This window comes from Macaca nemestrina, chromosome 17 (assembly GCF_043159975.1).
Source record: "Macaca nemestrina isolate mMacNem1 chromosome 17, mMacNem.hap1, whole genome shotgun sequence".
NCBI lineage: Eukaryota > Metazoa > Chordata > Mammalia > Primates > Cercopithecidae > Macaca > Macaca nemestrina.
This window is the reverse complement of record NC_092141.1, coordinates 41715146-41730085: the sequence shown is the minus strand read 5'-3', so window position 1 is coordinate 41730085 and position 14940 is coordinate 41715146. Positions and strand designations below refer to the sequence as shown.

Here is a 14940-nt window from a genome sequence, read left to right as displayed (position 1 = left end):
CACCAAGTGGGGAGATAATAACCATAATACCCATCTCCCCAAGATTGCTATGATATTGTTGGGGAAGCATTAAGGGGGATATGGCAAATGCCCTGCTACCAACTTTGTAAAGAATGAAATAATTTGTTGCCGTGAAAGTTTTAGAATATATAGACACAGCATAGCATGGTGGCACATGTCTATAGTTCCAGCTACTTAAGAAGCTGAGGCAGGAGGATTCTTGAGCCCAGGAGCTTGAGGTTGCAGTAAGCTGTGATCACACCTGTGAATAGCCACTGCACCCAAGCCTGGGCAACATAGTGAGACCCTGCCTCCCAAAAAGATAGCAGTAATAAACAGAAGGACATTGTCTGAGGTTGGGTTTGCTGTAGGATCCTAGTTGCCCAGGACCGTCTTGGTCCCACATCTCAGGCAAACTGGGATGCCTGGTCACCCTAGTTCCCAGGAAGCAGACCCTGAGATAGCGTTTAGTCTGCAGGATGTTCCCGAAGGAGCACCCTTGGGACCAGAGGGGAAGGAAACAGGACAAGCAGAGTGGGGAGAAGTCAAACTGTAATTTGCCAGACCCAACAGGAAACCTTGCCAAACCCACAGAAGCTCGGATCTCAATTGCCCTTCGGAGTTACTCCAAGTTGGGCCAAGGTGGCCAGGCCTCTCTAACTCCACATGGATCAAGAGTGGACATGGGCTATCTCTGGAAGGGACAAGACCTTAGGTGGAGCTCCTCTCTGTAGCCTAAAGCAGTCCCTAAGGGAGCTGATGTCAGAGACCTCTGCTGACAGCAGAGGGCAATAGGTCTGTCTTTCCTTGAAGGGAGATGGGGTGAGACATCAGTGTCCACCATAGACATGAAATCAACCTCATACCTGGGAAACATACATCACTTAAATTGTGAAAGTATAAACCCTGCAAAACTGTCATCAAAATAGTAAACAGAAGTCCACCATTACTGCACCCAAGAAATCCAGACACGATGACTCCCTCCCATTTTCCAAAGATTGGAATGTTTTCGTGAGTGTAGAGACCATAGTAAGCACTCAAAAAACAAGTAAATCATTTCCCTAGACTTCCCCCACTTCCTCATGTTGCCCCCACATCATGGAACCAGATCTTCCTTCCCAAGTGCACTCTCACCCCTACAAATAAAGCCAATCTACATCCATCGCTCCTTAAAGTGGAGTGGAAGCCTGGTCTCCCCAGAAAGGACAGGGGAGGAGTCAGCCAGCAGAGCATGGGGGAGAACCCCACACTGGGAGATGGTGTCCCTGGGTGCCCATGCTGACTCTACCCCCACCTGGCTATGGGATTTTGAGAGGGTGCTTCAACTCTGAGACTCTGTTTCTTCATCTCTACAATGGGGATGACCATCCCATCTGAGTATTATGTGAGTAACATATAATAAAGAGTTTTATGAGCCTCAAACTCTGGAAACTGAGAGGAAAAAGAAAGCCAGGAAGGGGCCTACTGGGAGGAAGTAGCTGCAGTCATCCAAGCCACAGGTTCATGATTTCTTCTCAGGAAGAGAAACCCCAGGGGTGACTAAATTACCTTCCAACCTGGGGGGGGACAGTTTCTATTGCTCCTCTGCTAGGTTCGATTTTTTAATCTTATTTAATTGGAAATTTCCCAGTGGAAAGTTAAAAAAAACGAACACCTTGTATGCATTTCTTTTCCGTAGTACTGCCCAGACCATGTAACATGCTAATGTGCATTGTAACTCACCAGGAAAGGGGTGATGTACAGGGAATTCTGTTTTATTCTTTCCTCTGAGGCTCTCCCCAGGAGCAGAGCTCCCTTTGGGAAACCCAGGTCTCAAGAAGAAGTCCAAAGTCCTGAACATGACACTGAAAACCCTCCATGTTCCATGTGCAAACCTCCCTTCCTAGCACTGTCTCTCCCACCTCCCTGCGCACACCTTCTGTTCCAGGAACTGCTAACTCAGTCTCCCTTGCTCACTCCTACATCTCTGCCTTTGCCATTATCTCTCCCTCTTGCTTTGCTGTTTATCTGAATCATTTCATCCTTTGAGGCCAGAATCAGACCGGCCTCCACCTTGAAGCTTTTCCTGGGGCCTCATCTGTAGGGATCTCATCCACCTCTGAAACACTAGAGCACTTGGCATTCATGACCTCACAGCATTAAGCATCTTTGTGAAGGCATCTTGACTCTTTGTAGAAGGGTAGGCTCCTCGTGCTTCCTGGTACTCCCTCCCATAGACCAACCCCATTGTGTCTAATATGACTGAGTAGCGCTCCACCGGGCAGTGGGAAGAGCAAGTGCACCACCAAATCTGTAAGACCTTGAACCTCCTTGAACTTTGGTTCCTCATCTGTAAAATAAAGATAATAATATTATCTACTCCACAGGATTGTTGTGAGTACTAATTAAGATGGGAGAGGGAAAGTCTCCAGAGGAGATGACATTAAATAGTAGACCCTTAATCAGTGTTAGCTCCCTCCTATCCCTTTTTGCAACGAAAGGCATTGCACAAAGGGGAAACAAAATTTATTAAGCAACCCTCATATGTGAAGGGCTTTACTTACATCTTGGACTATAGAATGATGACTTAACACAGGGTGATTACTCCAGAAGTGTCTTAGCCCATTTTGTGCTGCTATAACAGAATACCTGAGACTGGGTAATTGATAAAGAACAGAGATTTATTTCTTACAGTTCTGGAGGCTGGAAAGTCCAAGGTCAAAGAGCCTGCATCTAGCAAGGCCTTTCTTGGTGCGTCATCCCATGGCAGAAGGAGGACAGGCAAGAGAGCACACATGAGAGGGAGCAGGGAAATGGGGTGAACCCATCCTTTTATCGGAAACCCCCTCCCATGATAACTGACCCACTCCCACAATAACTTCATTAATTTCTTCATGAGAGCAGAGCCCTCGTGACCTAAACACCCCTTAAAAGTCCCACCTCTCAACACTGTTGCATCAGGGATTAAGTTTCCAATGAATGAACTTCTGGGTACACATTCAAACCATCACAAGGACCATCATTCTAGAAATGAGGAAATTACAACAACAGAACTTTCTAAGGTCACATAGGAGTAAGTGGCAGAAATTAAAGCAGGAATAACTTCACTCTTTTTTTTAACCTTCTTTTTTTTTTCTTGAGACAGAGTATCTCTCTCTGTCGCCCAGGCTGGAGTGCAGTGGCATGATCTCGGCTTACTGTAACCTCAGCCTCCCAGGTTCAAGCGATTCTTCCACCTCAGCCTCCCGAGTAGCTGAGACTACAGGTGTGGGCAACCACACCCGGCTAATTGTGTGTGTGTGTGTGTGTCTGTGTGTGTGTTTAGTAGAGACGGGGTTTCTGTGTGTCAAGCGTGTGTCAACTGCCAACTCCCTAAACTTGAGTAAGAAATTCATTAATACCTGAGAGTTGTCACAGCTTGAGACCATATTGGCCAGGCTGGTCTCAAACTCCTGACCTCAAGTGATCCATCTGTCGGCCTCCCAAAGTGCTAGGATTATATGTGTGAGCCACTGCACCCAGCCTTCTTTATTTTTTCCTCCAGACGGAGTCTCACTCTGTCACCCAGGTTGGAGTGCAGTGGTGCTATCTCAGCTCACTGCAACCTCCATCTCCTGGGTTCAAGCAATTCTCCTACCTCAGCCTCCTGAATAGCTGGGATTACAGGCGCCTGACACCACACCCAGCTAATTTTTGTATTTTTAATAGAGACAGGGTTTCTCCATGTTAGCCAGGCTAGTCTCAAACTCCTGACCTCATGTGATCCACCCAGATTGGCCTCCCAAAGTGCTGGGATTACAGACGTGAGCCCCCACACCCCCCAGAAAGACTTCACTATGATTAAAAAAAGAACTTATTACTCATCAATAATACGACCTTGGAATAAGTGATTATTAGTAGAAGCTAGCCTTTGGTTTCCAAAGCTGTTCCAAGAAGAGAATGGACAACATCTTTCCAGGAGGATTTGAGCATTCCTTTGGAGGCAAAAAATCTGACCTGTAGTTCTAGAATGTTCTGTGATTCCCTGAGCAGCAAGTAGGGCATCCATGCCAAAGAAATGTGCACCTGTACTGGGCAGGTGGTGGGAGGGAATCTGTTGTCATGATAGGAAATAAAATCCATTTGTCTTCAATTGTCATCACTTCTCAGTAATTAACTGGATGCTAATGCTTTATATGAAGGTTCCTCCGAGCCATAATTGAACTTTAATAAGGTGTGCGTGGAATTACAGGAAAACAAAATGGCAATCTGAAGCTGAAATGTCAGGAAAGCTGTGTGTCAACTGCCAACTCCCTAAACTTGAGTAAGAAATTCATTAATACCTGAGAGTTGTCACAGCTTTCTCAGAATTAATGAGTGTCTGAACTTATTCATGCAATTATCTTAAAATAATTAGCAAGCACCCAATTCATTATTCTGAACCTCATGAATTATCTGGAAATGTGACGGTATCCAAAGACATGTCTCAGGACTGCTAGTCTGGTGCCTGTTCCTTTAAGAATGGTACTTTCAAAAGAAGGTGGGAAAGACGAAAATAAGAAAGGAAAATGGAAAAATACAATACAGATGGCTAATCAAAATATGAATAAACTTTCAACCTCATTGATCAAATAAATTCAAAATTACAATAATAGTGATGTCCCATATTTTACTTAACAAATTGGCAATTTTTTTTAATTTTTTAAGTTAAATGCTGCTGAGATTACTATGTGAAAGACACTCATGCAATAAATGCAGGAATGTAAATTGGTATGAACTTTCTGGAAGCACCTAAGCAAAAGTGAGTTTTCAGTCATCTGAATGTTTATTAAGCACCTACTATGTAGAAGTCACTGTGTTAGTGTCAAAGAGGCAGCTGCAAATCTGACGTAGACTCTTCACTCAACAATGAATGGTCAACTTCACTCAACCATTACGTAATGGGTACATAAATTATGGTCCACCTACAGAATAATATAGTTTTATGATGGCTGAAAGTTATACTTTAAAAAACTATTCAGTGGCATAGGAAAATACACATGTTTTAATGCCAAATAAAAAGCACATTATAGATATAAAGTTTGTAGTTCATATGTTAGAATAAAAGACAGCTGGAAAAACACCAAAACATTATGATTATTGCTATGTGTTGGGATTACAGTAATTTTTTGTTTTCTTTATGCCTGTATATTTCCCGTTTTTCTACAAAAGAAAACAAAAATCTGACACCGAAATGTCAGAAAAGATGTGTGTCGTTTGTTTTTTGTTTTTTTGTTTTTGTTTTTGTTTTTGTCTCTTTTTTTTTGAGATGGAATCTTGCTCTGTCACCCAGGCTAGAGTGCAGTAGCATGATCTCGACTCACTACAACCTCCACCTCCTGAATTCAACCAATTCTCCTGCCTCAGTCTCCTGAGTAACTAGGACTACAGGTGCCTGCCACCATGCCCAGCTAATTTGTGTATTTTTAGTAGAGTTGGGGTTTCACCACGTTGGCCAGGCTGGTCTTGAACTCCTGACCTCAGGTGATCCGCCTGCCTTGGCCTCCCAATGTACTGGGATTATAGGTGTCAGCCAGCGCACCTGACCTCAAGTATTTACTTTTTATAAAAACTTTTTATTTCGTATTACTTTGATACAGCTGTTTTATTATGACTTTTATAATTTTAAAAAATACCATGAGCTAACATTTTTTGAGGGCTGAGCAGGACATCCATCTGAATGCTTTTTCACATGATCATTTAATTTTCACAATAAAGAAGTGTGGAAGGAAGTTATTATCATTCTTTCCATTTTACAGGTAAGAAAACTGAGACACAGTAAGATTAAGTAAATGGCACAGCCCTGGAAATGGCAGAAATGAGGTTGAAAACCAGGCAGTTTGACCTCCGGCCCTAGGATCTTCCTGACTGTGCACTTTGGAAATGGTGCATTGATATCCAAATGTGCTTCTTCTCGCCCATCCCTATATATACGTGAAGGGAATCATGGCAAGATTGAACAAACCTTAAATGTGAAGTTGGGTGACCTTGATTGAGTCCTAGCTTTGCCACTTCCTGTGTGACCTTGGGCAGTTCATTTCTCCTTCCTAAACCCCAATTCAGTTACCTGTGGAATGACTTCAATCACTGCTGGCTTATGTGGGGAGCATATGGTACGTGTCAATGTTTCTTTGTGCAGTATGACGTTCACTAAAAGCATAAGGTCTACTTATCTCCCTGCCAATCTGTGGGGCAGATGAAATGGCACAGAAGGTGTGAAGCACCTTGCTAACTGTGCTCCTACTATACACTGACAAGGCGTTGTTATTATTACTTTACATTTTAGCGATGCTTGGCTTGTTATCCTAAATGAAAAGCCTGGTTCTACTCTGGTCTTTGCCCCTGTCCAGTCCTCAGTTTCTGCAGCTGTTCAGTAGCGTGAAGTGTCCTTGTTTCCAAAGTTCCCCTGCTTGGACATTGCAGGATTCCAAGTGAACATACAGAGCTATGCATCTTGGTCCTCCAGTCTGTGATGAAAACCAGTGCCCACAGCATGCAGCTCTAACTTGGAGAGGGAAGCCCCTGAGTAGGAGCTGAATTGGGGTCCACAGGCTCATTGCAAGCATTTAAAAGTGATGGATGTGCCATGCTCAATAAATATTAGTCTCCTTGCTTCCCCTGCATGCCAGCTGGGCCTAAGTTGGCACAGGCTCGGGATTTCCCTGTAGTATGGGGTCATTTTTGCTCATTAGAAAAATTATTAGCAGATCCTCCTGTGGTAGAAACACAGAAAGATTACTTTGCCTCCTCTGTGCTGCTGCACCGTAGCCCCTCTAGGACAATCCTGCTTGTCCGATTAAATGTAAAAATAAAAAATGATACTGAATTGAAACTTGTTAGAGAGCACAACACTTCCTCTAGCTCAAACACTGGTGTATATTAATGTCATCAAAGTTACAAATGCTTCTATTGAGTAAGACAACATCAGCCCACCTGTCCTTCTAGACTTAAGTACCAGCTGAACTTGTATGATATCTTTTATCAATGCAAATTGTTTCTCTTTTTTGGACGTTGGCTATCAGGATATTTGGATCTGAATCCACAATGCACATACTGCTACTAGCTCATCTCAAATGTTTCCTTCGATTGGTTTATCTCTTCTCTTATTTACTTTATAAATCTGCTTTTTTTTTGTAGTTTTTACCATCCACTTTATATGTTCTAAAATATTTAAATTTTCACAGGTTGCTACAGTGATAAAAATAATTAACACTCCTCCCATCTACCCTATTCTTGTCATATTGTCCAGTTCACCTAGCCTTACCCAGACTTGATAATTATTAAATTCTTACTTCAGATGTGGAATAAAAATAAGCAAGCACATTTTCCAAGTAGGGGAGTATAGTTCTTTAGAAGATATCAAGGAACAAAATAGAAACAGCAGCAGTGAAAAATAGAATTACTCAGTTCGACCCCTTCATTGACACTAGCACAGGAAAGGGTCTCAGGTTGGGTTTGCTATGAGCTGATTTCTCCCGCTGAGAATGACTGAAGTAATAAGAGCTCCCAAGCAGATAGCCCCAGACCTCTGGCATTTATCATGTAACTTCTAGGTCCTTCCAAATGCATCCTCCTCCTTCTCTCCTTCTGGCCTAGACCTCAGCTGTTCTTTGCAAACCAGCCAGCTGAAAGCCAAGGTCCAGCAGATGAGGACATGGGTGTGATGCTGTCTTCTGCTGGCATGGAAGTCTCCCAGTTCCAGAGGCATGAGCTGGTGCCTGATCTCCACAGGATGCTCTTGTCTTAGCCCAGTTCAGTCTGTTTGGCTGTGAGCCAACTAGGAGCTTGGTTTCTAAGAAATATGATCTGAATGTTAACCTATTCATATTCCAGAGCCAACCTGTTTCCTAGTTTTTGATAGTAGGAAGCTCAGTCAGAGCCAGGTGCCCTTTGGGAGGACCTAGAGAATAGGTCTGCAACCAGCTAAGTGGCCTTCAAACTCCACTCTGCTACCTTGATTCTGGGATGTGGGCTACCTTCCTAACCCCTCCGAGGGTCAATTTCCTCATCTATAACATGGACAGGTAAATTGCTGTGAAGATTGAATGAGAGGAGATGCTTTCCAAGCCCCAAAGCTGGAGCCCAGTACCCAGTTGTGTTCATTTAGTTGCTCATTCATTTGACTGTCCTGTGGGTGGTAGCTTTTCCCCTTTCCTCATTCTGCTGACTTCCAGGGATTTGTCATTGACTCTGAGGAGGCGGGAAGTTGAGCTTCCTGTTCTCATCTCTGTCATGAAATATAGCACCTGCCTGGGGCCATTGAAGAATATTTCTGAGACTAAATTAGAATCTGCTCAAGTGACTAAGATAGCGGGTGCTAGGAGCAGGAAATGTTTTGAAGACACTATTCATTCTGAACACTTTTGCCTCCACCTGGCCCTGGATCTCCACTGGCCATGCCTCTGGGTTGGCTGTGGTGGGAGGGTGAGGGAGCTCCACTGAACATGGCTTCTTGCTGCTCAGGGCACAATTCCTGTGCCCTGTGCCCTGTGCCCTTGCCACCAATTCTTTCAGCAAGCCATCAAGAGGAGAAAGCCCCCTGCATAGACAGGTTGACTATTTGGTCATGGGGTGAAGGGAGTAACTAGCATTTATAAGCATCTATTCTTCTAGGTACTTGATTATCATGTCATTGAATTCTCCCAACATCTTCATGAGTTAAGGATTATTCCCTCATTTTCATAGATGAAGAAATTGAGCTTCAAAAAAAGTTAAAATAAATAACATATTGTCAGGAATACAGAAATAGGTAAGAAATTTCAAACAAAGGCTATTTAATCTTGGAAACATCTTATGCGTGTGTTCGAAGTCTGAAAAAGCAAAAAGAGAGAAGTGAGGTAACCTGGAGATTAATCTTTGCAGGAAGCCATTGCCACCCTCTAGGGCTGGGCAAGGAAAGGGAAGATATGGTGTTACTACGATCTACTCGGGAGGTGATGCCAGGCAGTTGCTAAAGAGATTATGGCACGTAGCCCAATGGTTGCTCAGACCACAGGCAGGGATGGCAGCCCAGAGGATGAGGTGCATGGCAACACTGGTGCTGCAGTGGTGCCAGGAATTCCAAAAGAAACTGGAGTCTAGGGCCATTAATGTCCCCTGATGCCAGAAGGATTTTGCAGACCTGAGCTGGAAGCTGGTGGTAGAGGCTTCCTTCTCCAGTCCACCCAGGCCTGCCAGTCTCCTGGGAAGAGGGAACCAGAGAATGTAGTTTGCAGAGTACTGGCCCCACCATCAGAGAAGAAAATAGAAGGATTTGAAACTGAGAGACTATGTATAAATAGCAACCCCATATATTGAGTAAGAAGGAAACTGAAATGCAACTCTGTCTACTTCCTGGGGGTGAGTAAACACTCACTTGGCACCTGCTCTGCATCAGGCCCTGTACTAGCTCTAGGAATGCAAAGCTGAATAGGAGACAACCCTGATTGTCATGGAGCTTCCAGGCCAATGAAAATGAAGGAGCAATGCCCCAGATCAGATTCATCCACTACTTGTCTGATTTCCATAGTATCTTCAGGAGAGTGAGTTTTCTGAAAGGGTAGAGGTCTAGGTACATGTCCTAAAGTCACAATAGATACCCATATAGTGGGTGGCCCAGCTCCCCAGCCCTCATGAGCTCTGAGCTCAGTGCACACCACACCTTCTCCCCTGGTTATGTCAAGTTTCTCCCCCAGACTTCTTCTTGCAGGCCCAGAGGTTTTCCGTCTTGGAACTATGCATCGGTCACCCTATGCAGCCCTACATTTTCTTCCTAAAAACACAGAGTATTAAACCCCTACTATTTAAATTAGGACTCTCTCACTTACACATAAGAGAAAGCTAATTCTAACTGGCTTGGGCAAAGGGGGGAGTTTATTGGAAGAATGCTAGGGTATCTCACAGGGTTCAAGTGCTGTTGAGCTCTTGAAAGACTTGGAAGCAGGATGGAGTGCTGTAGGGACTCCACTTTTGCTTTTACTGCTCGCAAGCACCCAACTCCTTCCAGTCCTCCACTCCCCTTCTCCTTCCCTATCCCACCCCCGCCCTTTCTCCCCCGCTCTTGTTCTTTCTCTCTGTCACCATGGGCCCCCTCTTCTGCCCTCATTGCACAGGGACAAGGCAAGGCCAACAATATTCCTGACGTTACTGTACATTCCATGTTCACAAAAAGAAACTGAGCAGTCTCCAAACCTGTTGTTTTTTGGTTTTTTTGTTGTTGTTGTTTGTTTGTTTGTTTGTTTGTTGCTTTTTGTTTTTTATTTGTTAATTCCAGGAAAGTAACTGATTGGCCCAGCTTGGATGAGGTGCCCACCCTGGATCAATCACATGGCCCATGAAAGTAGGGTCTCATAATATGACTATCACCCAGGGAGAGTTGGTTCCCAGAAAATGGAAGCCGTTCCTAGAAGCAGAAGGGTTGGGCATCAAGTGGGACCATATTACACCAGACCATGTTTACTACACTGAGTGATGCACCACACTGCATTTAATCATTCCCCTATTGTTGGACACTGCCTATTGCAACATTTTTAAAGATTGTAGATAATGCTTCAGTACCTTTCTTTATGCATACATCTTCTCCATGGCTAAGATTGTTTTCTTCAATTACATTCCCAGATGTGGAATACCAGCTTAGGGTTTAAGCAGTTGGGTTTTTTGTTTTGGGTTTTTTGTGTTTTTTTTTTGAAAAATTGTATTATCCAAATGCCAATACTGATTTTACTATTGTTGCTATGGAAACTATTTTTTCTGTTGCTAGGCAGTTGGTAAAAGATTCGGTAGTATAGACTAGTAAAAAGACACAGACTGTCTGTAGAGACCAACAGTCTGGAGTTAACTCGATTGTTAACTGGCTCTGTGACCTTGGGCTGCTTGTTTGGCCATTCTGACAATTTTCTATTCTTCCCAAAATGGGGTTAATAATAGCTTTCTTAACTGGGTTATTTGGAGAATTAGGGATAATATATGAAAAACAAAAGCAACTCTCATGGCACCTGGCACATAGTAATTGTTCAATAAATTGCGCTTTTAAAACTACATGTGAAATGCTTTAAAGGGTGTAATAATTACTTTTCATCATGAGATTAATACTATTGAAAATGAGCAATTCATAGCTCCCCAGAATGCAAAAGACTTTAGCACACCTCAAGTCCAACCTATAGTTGTCACTAAATGTGGTCCACCAGAGATATCTACATGTCAAGATATCTACATTTCACCAGAATCATGAACTAAGATCCATGAACTAAGAAAGAAAGAAAGACTCAGAGGTCTAAGCAACCTACCTACACTGCTATCTCAACTATTGACTAGCATCAGGTAGCATGCTGGCAGGCTTTGGAGTCACATGCAACAGGTAGAACTAATCATGTCCTCTTTTGGGTCACCCTGAGCCCAAATGCCTCAGATGAATCTGATCTGAGGCATTGCCCCTTCATTTTCATTGGCCTGGAAGCTCCATGACAATCAGGGTTGTCTCCTATTCAGCTCTGCATTCCTAGAGCTAGAGAAAAAAGATGAGCTTTCTTCTCTCAGCTCATCATCAAGCCCTTATTGAGCTTTTTGGTTTATATGTGGAAGAGCATAGGGAAACATCCACGATTCAGTGTTCTGGAAGACACTCGGCCCTAGCCTTCAGCACCGTGGACAGTGACCAGCCCTTTCATCTGGTCACACCAACCACTCAAGGAAATTTACCATCTACAGGATACATATAGAGGGTGGTCACCAAATTTGGAAACATTGACCAATACATAATAAATAGCTTATTGCTAATACATTCAGCCACATGATAAAATAATACCTATCTTTCCAGTGAGGCCCAAAGGAGAAAGCAGTCAGTTCTACCTGAGTGGAGGGTGTGGTCATGGAACTGAGTCTGAAAAGATAAGTGGACTCATGAGGGACTTAGCATTCCAGCCAAGAGAAGCATATGTGCAAAGGCTCCAAGAGGGCCCCAGAGCCCCATACCAGCCTCACTTGCTCTTTGTGCTTTCTCTGCTCTGTCTTCTTCAGAGAGAGAGAACCTGCTCTGCATTGCTGAGGACCCCTGGCTGGGTGTGCATTGACCTGCTATGAGTTCAAATTCTCAGGGCAAGAGTCTAATCCTTTATAAAAGAATACAGCTATCCTTTGAAGACAGAGAAGGGATCTATAAATGTTCAAAAGCAGCTGGGTGATAAGAGTAGATTCGCCTCTGCATGCTGAATCTTACCTCTGTACTACCTCTTTTATCACAACCAAATCCTCTGAGTAGAAATTCTACCTCTCAACACCATAAAGAGTCCAGTTAATGAGTTAGGTGTCCCAAACATCTGAGCACATCCTCTCAAAGCTCACCTTTGAGTCCTCACTTTATTTCATTACCTTCCCCATTCCCAAGATAAGCCTCGCCATTCATTTATTTATTAATTCATTTAATTACTATGTATGAAGCTCTCAGAATGTGCCAAGCACTGTGCAGAGTGCTGAAAAAGCAACAGAGAACAAACCCCTGGTCTTTGCTCTTGAGGGATTTATACTCTAATGGAGAAGACAGGTATTTATAAAATAATCTTACACACATAAATATATGCCAATAGGGTCTGCAAACATAGATACTATTTCATTTTGTAACAAATCGAAGATGTCCTTATTGATATTTTGTATATTCACCTAAGTTTTTAGACTTCATGGACACCCTATATAATTACAGATGGTGTTTTTAAGAAAGCACAAGTCACTAACAACTGAGGTTTCATGAGGGTGAGAGGTTCACCCATGGAAACATGGTGAGTTAATAGCAGCGCTGGGATAAGCTCAGGTCAACCTCCTACTCAAGCTGTTGCCCTAGAGCTCAGAGTATAAATTAATGAACAAGAGTTGAAGCCCATGTAATGGGAATTATATCTGTTGGGAGCTACCACCATCCCTCCAGGAGCCCCTTCTTCTCATCCTGGAATCAGCTCTTCCTTCTCTGTCCTTTGTCTTCTGGGAAGCCTGACTTCTACACCAAAGTGTTTGGGTCACAGTTCTGGTACTAACCTGTCCCCAGGCCTAGCTTAAATCACAACTGTTTGCTCTGTGCTTGAAGGAATGGAGGCCGCTGAGTGAGCATTTAGTGGGACATTTTATGCCGCTTTTCTTGCCAGGAAAACCTACTCCTCCTTCCTCTCCCCAGTTTTCCCCCTGAGCAGGATATAAATTATTTTAACTATCTTTTTTTAAAGCCCAACAACCTGTAAAAGAAAGCTGGTTGCCTTCCGTGTTTTTACTGCTTACAAAGCAAGGGGCAGAGCCCTCAGGGCTGCAGGAGCCTAGAGACTGGGAGAAAGGGATGCTCTAGATACTTTCTGGGACAAAGGCCACAAGCACCCTTCACCCATGGGGAGGAGTCCTTCAATCTGATGATGGAGATATGGCCCTGCCCAAGAAACCTAGTCTGAGGTGTTCCATAAGACGAATCACTGTCTGATGGGAGAGACACGGCTCTGTCCTGGGAAAGCCCCTAGTCCAATAAGGGAGACAGGCGGCTCTCTTTCTTCGCAAATGAAAAGCTTCAACTCAGAGCCCCCAGAGCTCTGCAGAAGCCCACCTTGCTGCTCTGCTCAAGCTTTGCAGCCCCATCCAGGGCAAAGGCTGTTCCCACACTCTCTGCAAGTCTTGTGGTTCTGCCTTGTTGCCTGGATGGAATGTGCCCCAGGGGAGCCCCACTGACTGGGGCAGCCCTGGCTGGGCTTAACAGCTAGTCCAGCATGCTTTTAATAATGCATGTCTCACAGAGGAGTTAATTAAACTTTAATAGTCCTGCACAGGGAGCCGTGGGTCTCTCTCAGGACAGGGCTTGGGCTCTGGGGAATTCAGCAAACGTCTTACAGCTGCTGCAAGGCTTCCCAAATCAGGTCCCCTGTGGGCTTCAGTCCAAACACACCATGTGAAGTGACACCTACCTTAAACAAACCACGGCAGGTCTCTGGCCTCTTGGGTGGAGGAAATAGCTTTTCATGGGATTATAGAGTGTGGCAGCTACTTTATGTATATGTATTTCCTGCGATCCTAACCACAGCCTTGAGATAATTGCTGTAAATCCCATCATAAAGAGGAGAACAACGAAGACTCAGAGAGTCAGGCAATTTACCCAAAATCACATGGATAATCAGTAGCAGAGCCGGGGTTCAAATACTGGTTTAATTCCAAAGCTCCTGCTTTTTCCACTACACCATGATACTTCTCCAATGTACTCAAAAAATATTCCAGCACTGGGAAGTGGGAGGGAAGCTGCCCATACACTAGGCACAAATCAATTCTTCAGAGCATGTGCAGCAGGCCCAAACAGCCAAAGGGTGAGATGGGATCTCGATCTGGGAGTTCCAGCTATCACCACAATAAGCCAGAGAGCCTTAAACTTCAGGACTCATAAGAATCACCTGAGAAGCTTATTTAAAGCCCTGATTCCTAGGCCTTATTATCAGAGAGTCTGGTTCAGTAGCTCTAGGCCAGGCCCAGGAATCTGTACCTTCTTACCATCCCCAGGCAGTGCTGATGCAGCTGGCCCCCAGAAGACATTTGGAAAAACACCCAGATAATCCCCTCTGTCTAGCACATTATCCTTTACAAATACATTTACAACCCTGGCAGGTAGATGGGGCAAAACCTGTTAGTCCCATTTTAGGGAAGACTGAGTTCCTGTACTGTGAAGGGACTAGCATTGTAACACAGTAGCTAATGGCAGGACCCAGGCTGACACTCACTTCTTCCTGCCTCCTAGTTCTGCACTTATCCAAGTTTGCAATCTTTTCTCTCTGGGGAAAGAAGGGAGAGGAGGTATACAGGTACTCTTCAAGGCGTGGCCCATGAGAGGGGTGTTTGGGAGTGAGTCTTTGAAACCAGGGGCCCAGTCTGAGAGACCAGCAGGAGAGGACATGCTGCTGCAGGGAATGAAGAGGACTTTGGCAGCATCAGCAACAAACCAGCAGAGAGCAAGGC

General features: G+C 44.1%; 1 protein-coding gene across 2 annotated transcripts in view; it reads left to right on the top strand.

Annotated features, from left to right (window-relative positions):
- The window catches only part of LOC105485175 (acid sensing ion channel subunit 2), a 1135324-nt gene that overhangs the window by 998447 nt on the left and 121937 nt on the right, over positions 1-14940 (top strand). The gene's annotated exons all lie outside the window — the stretch shown is intronic.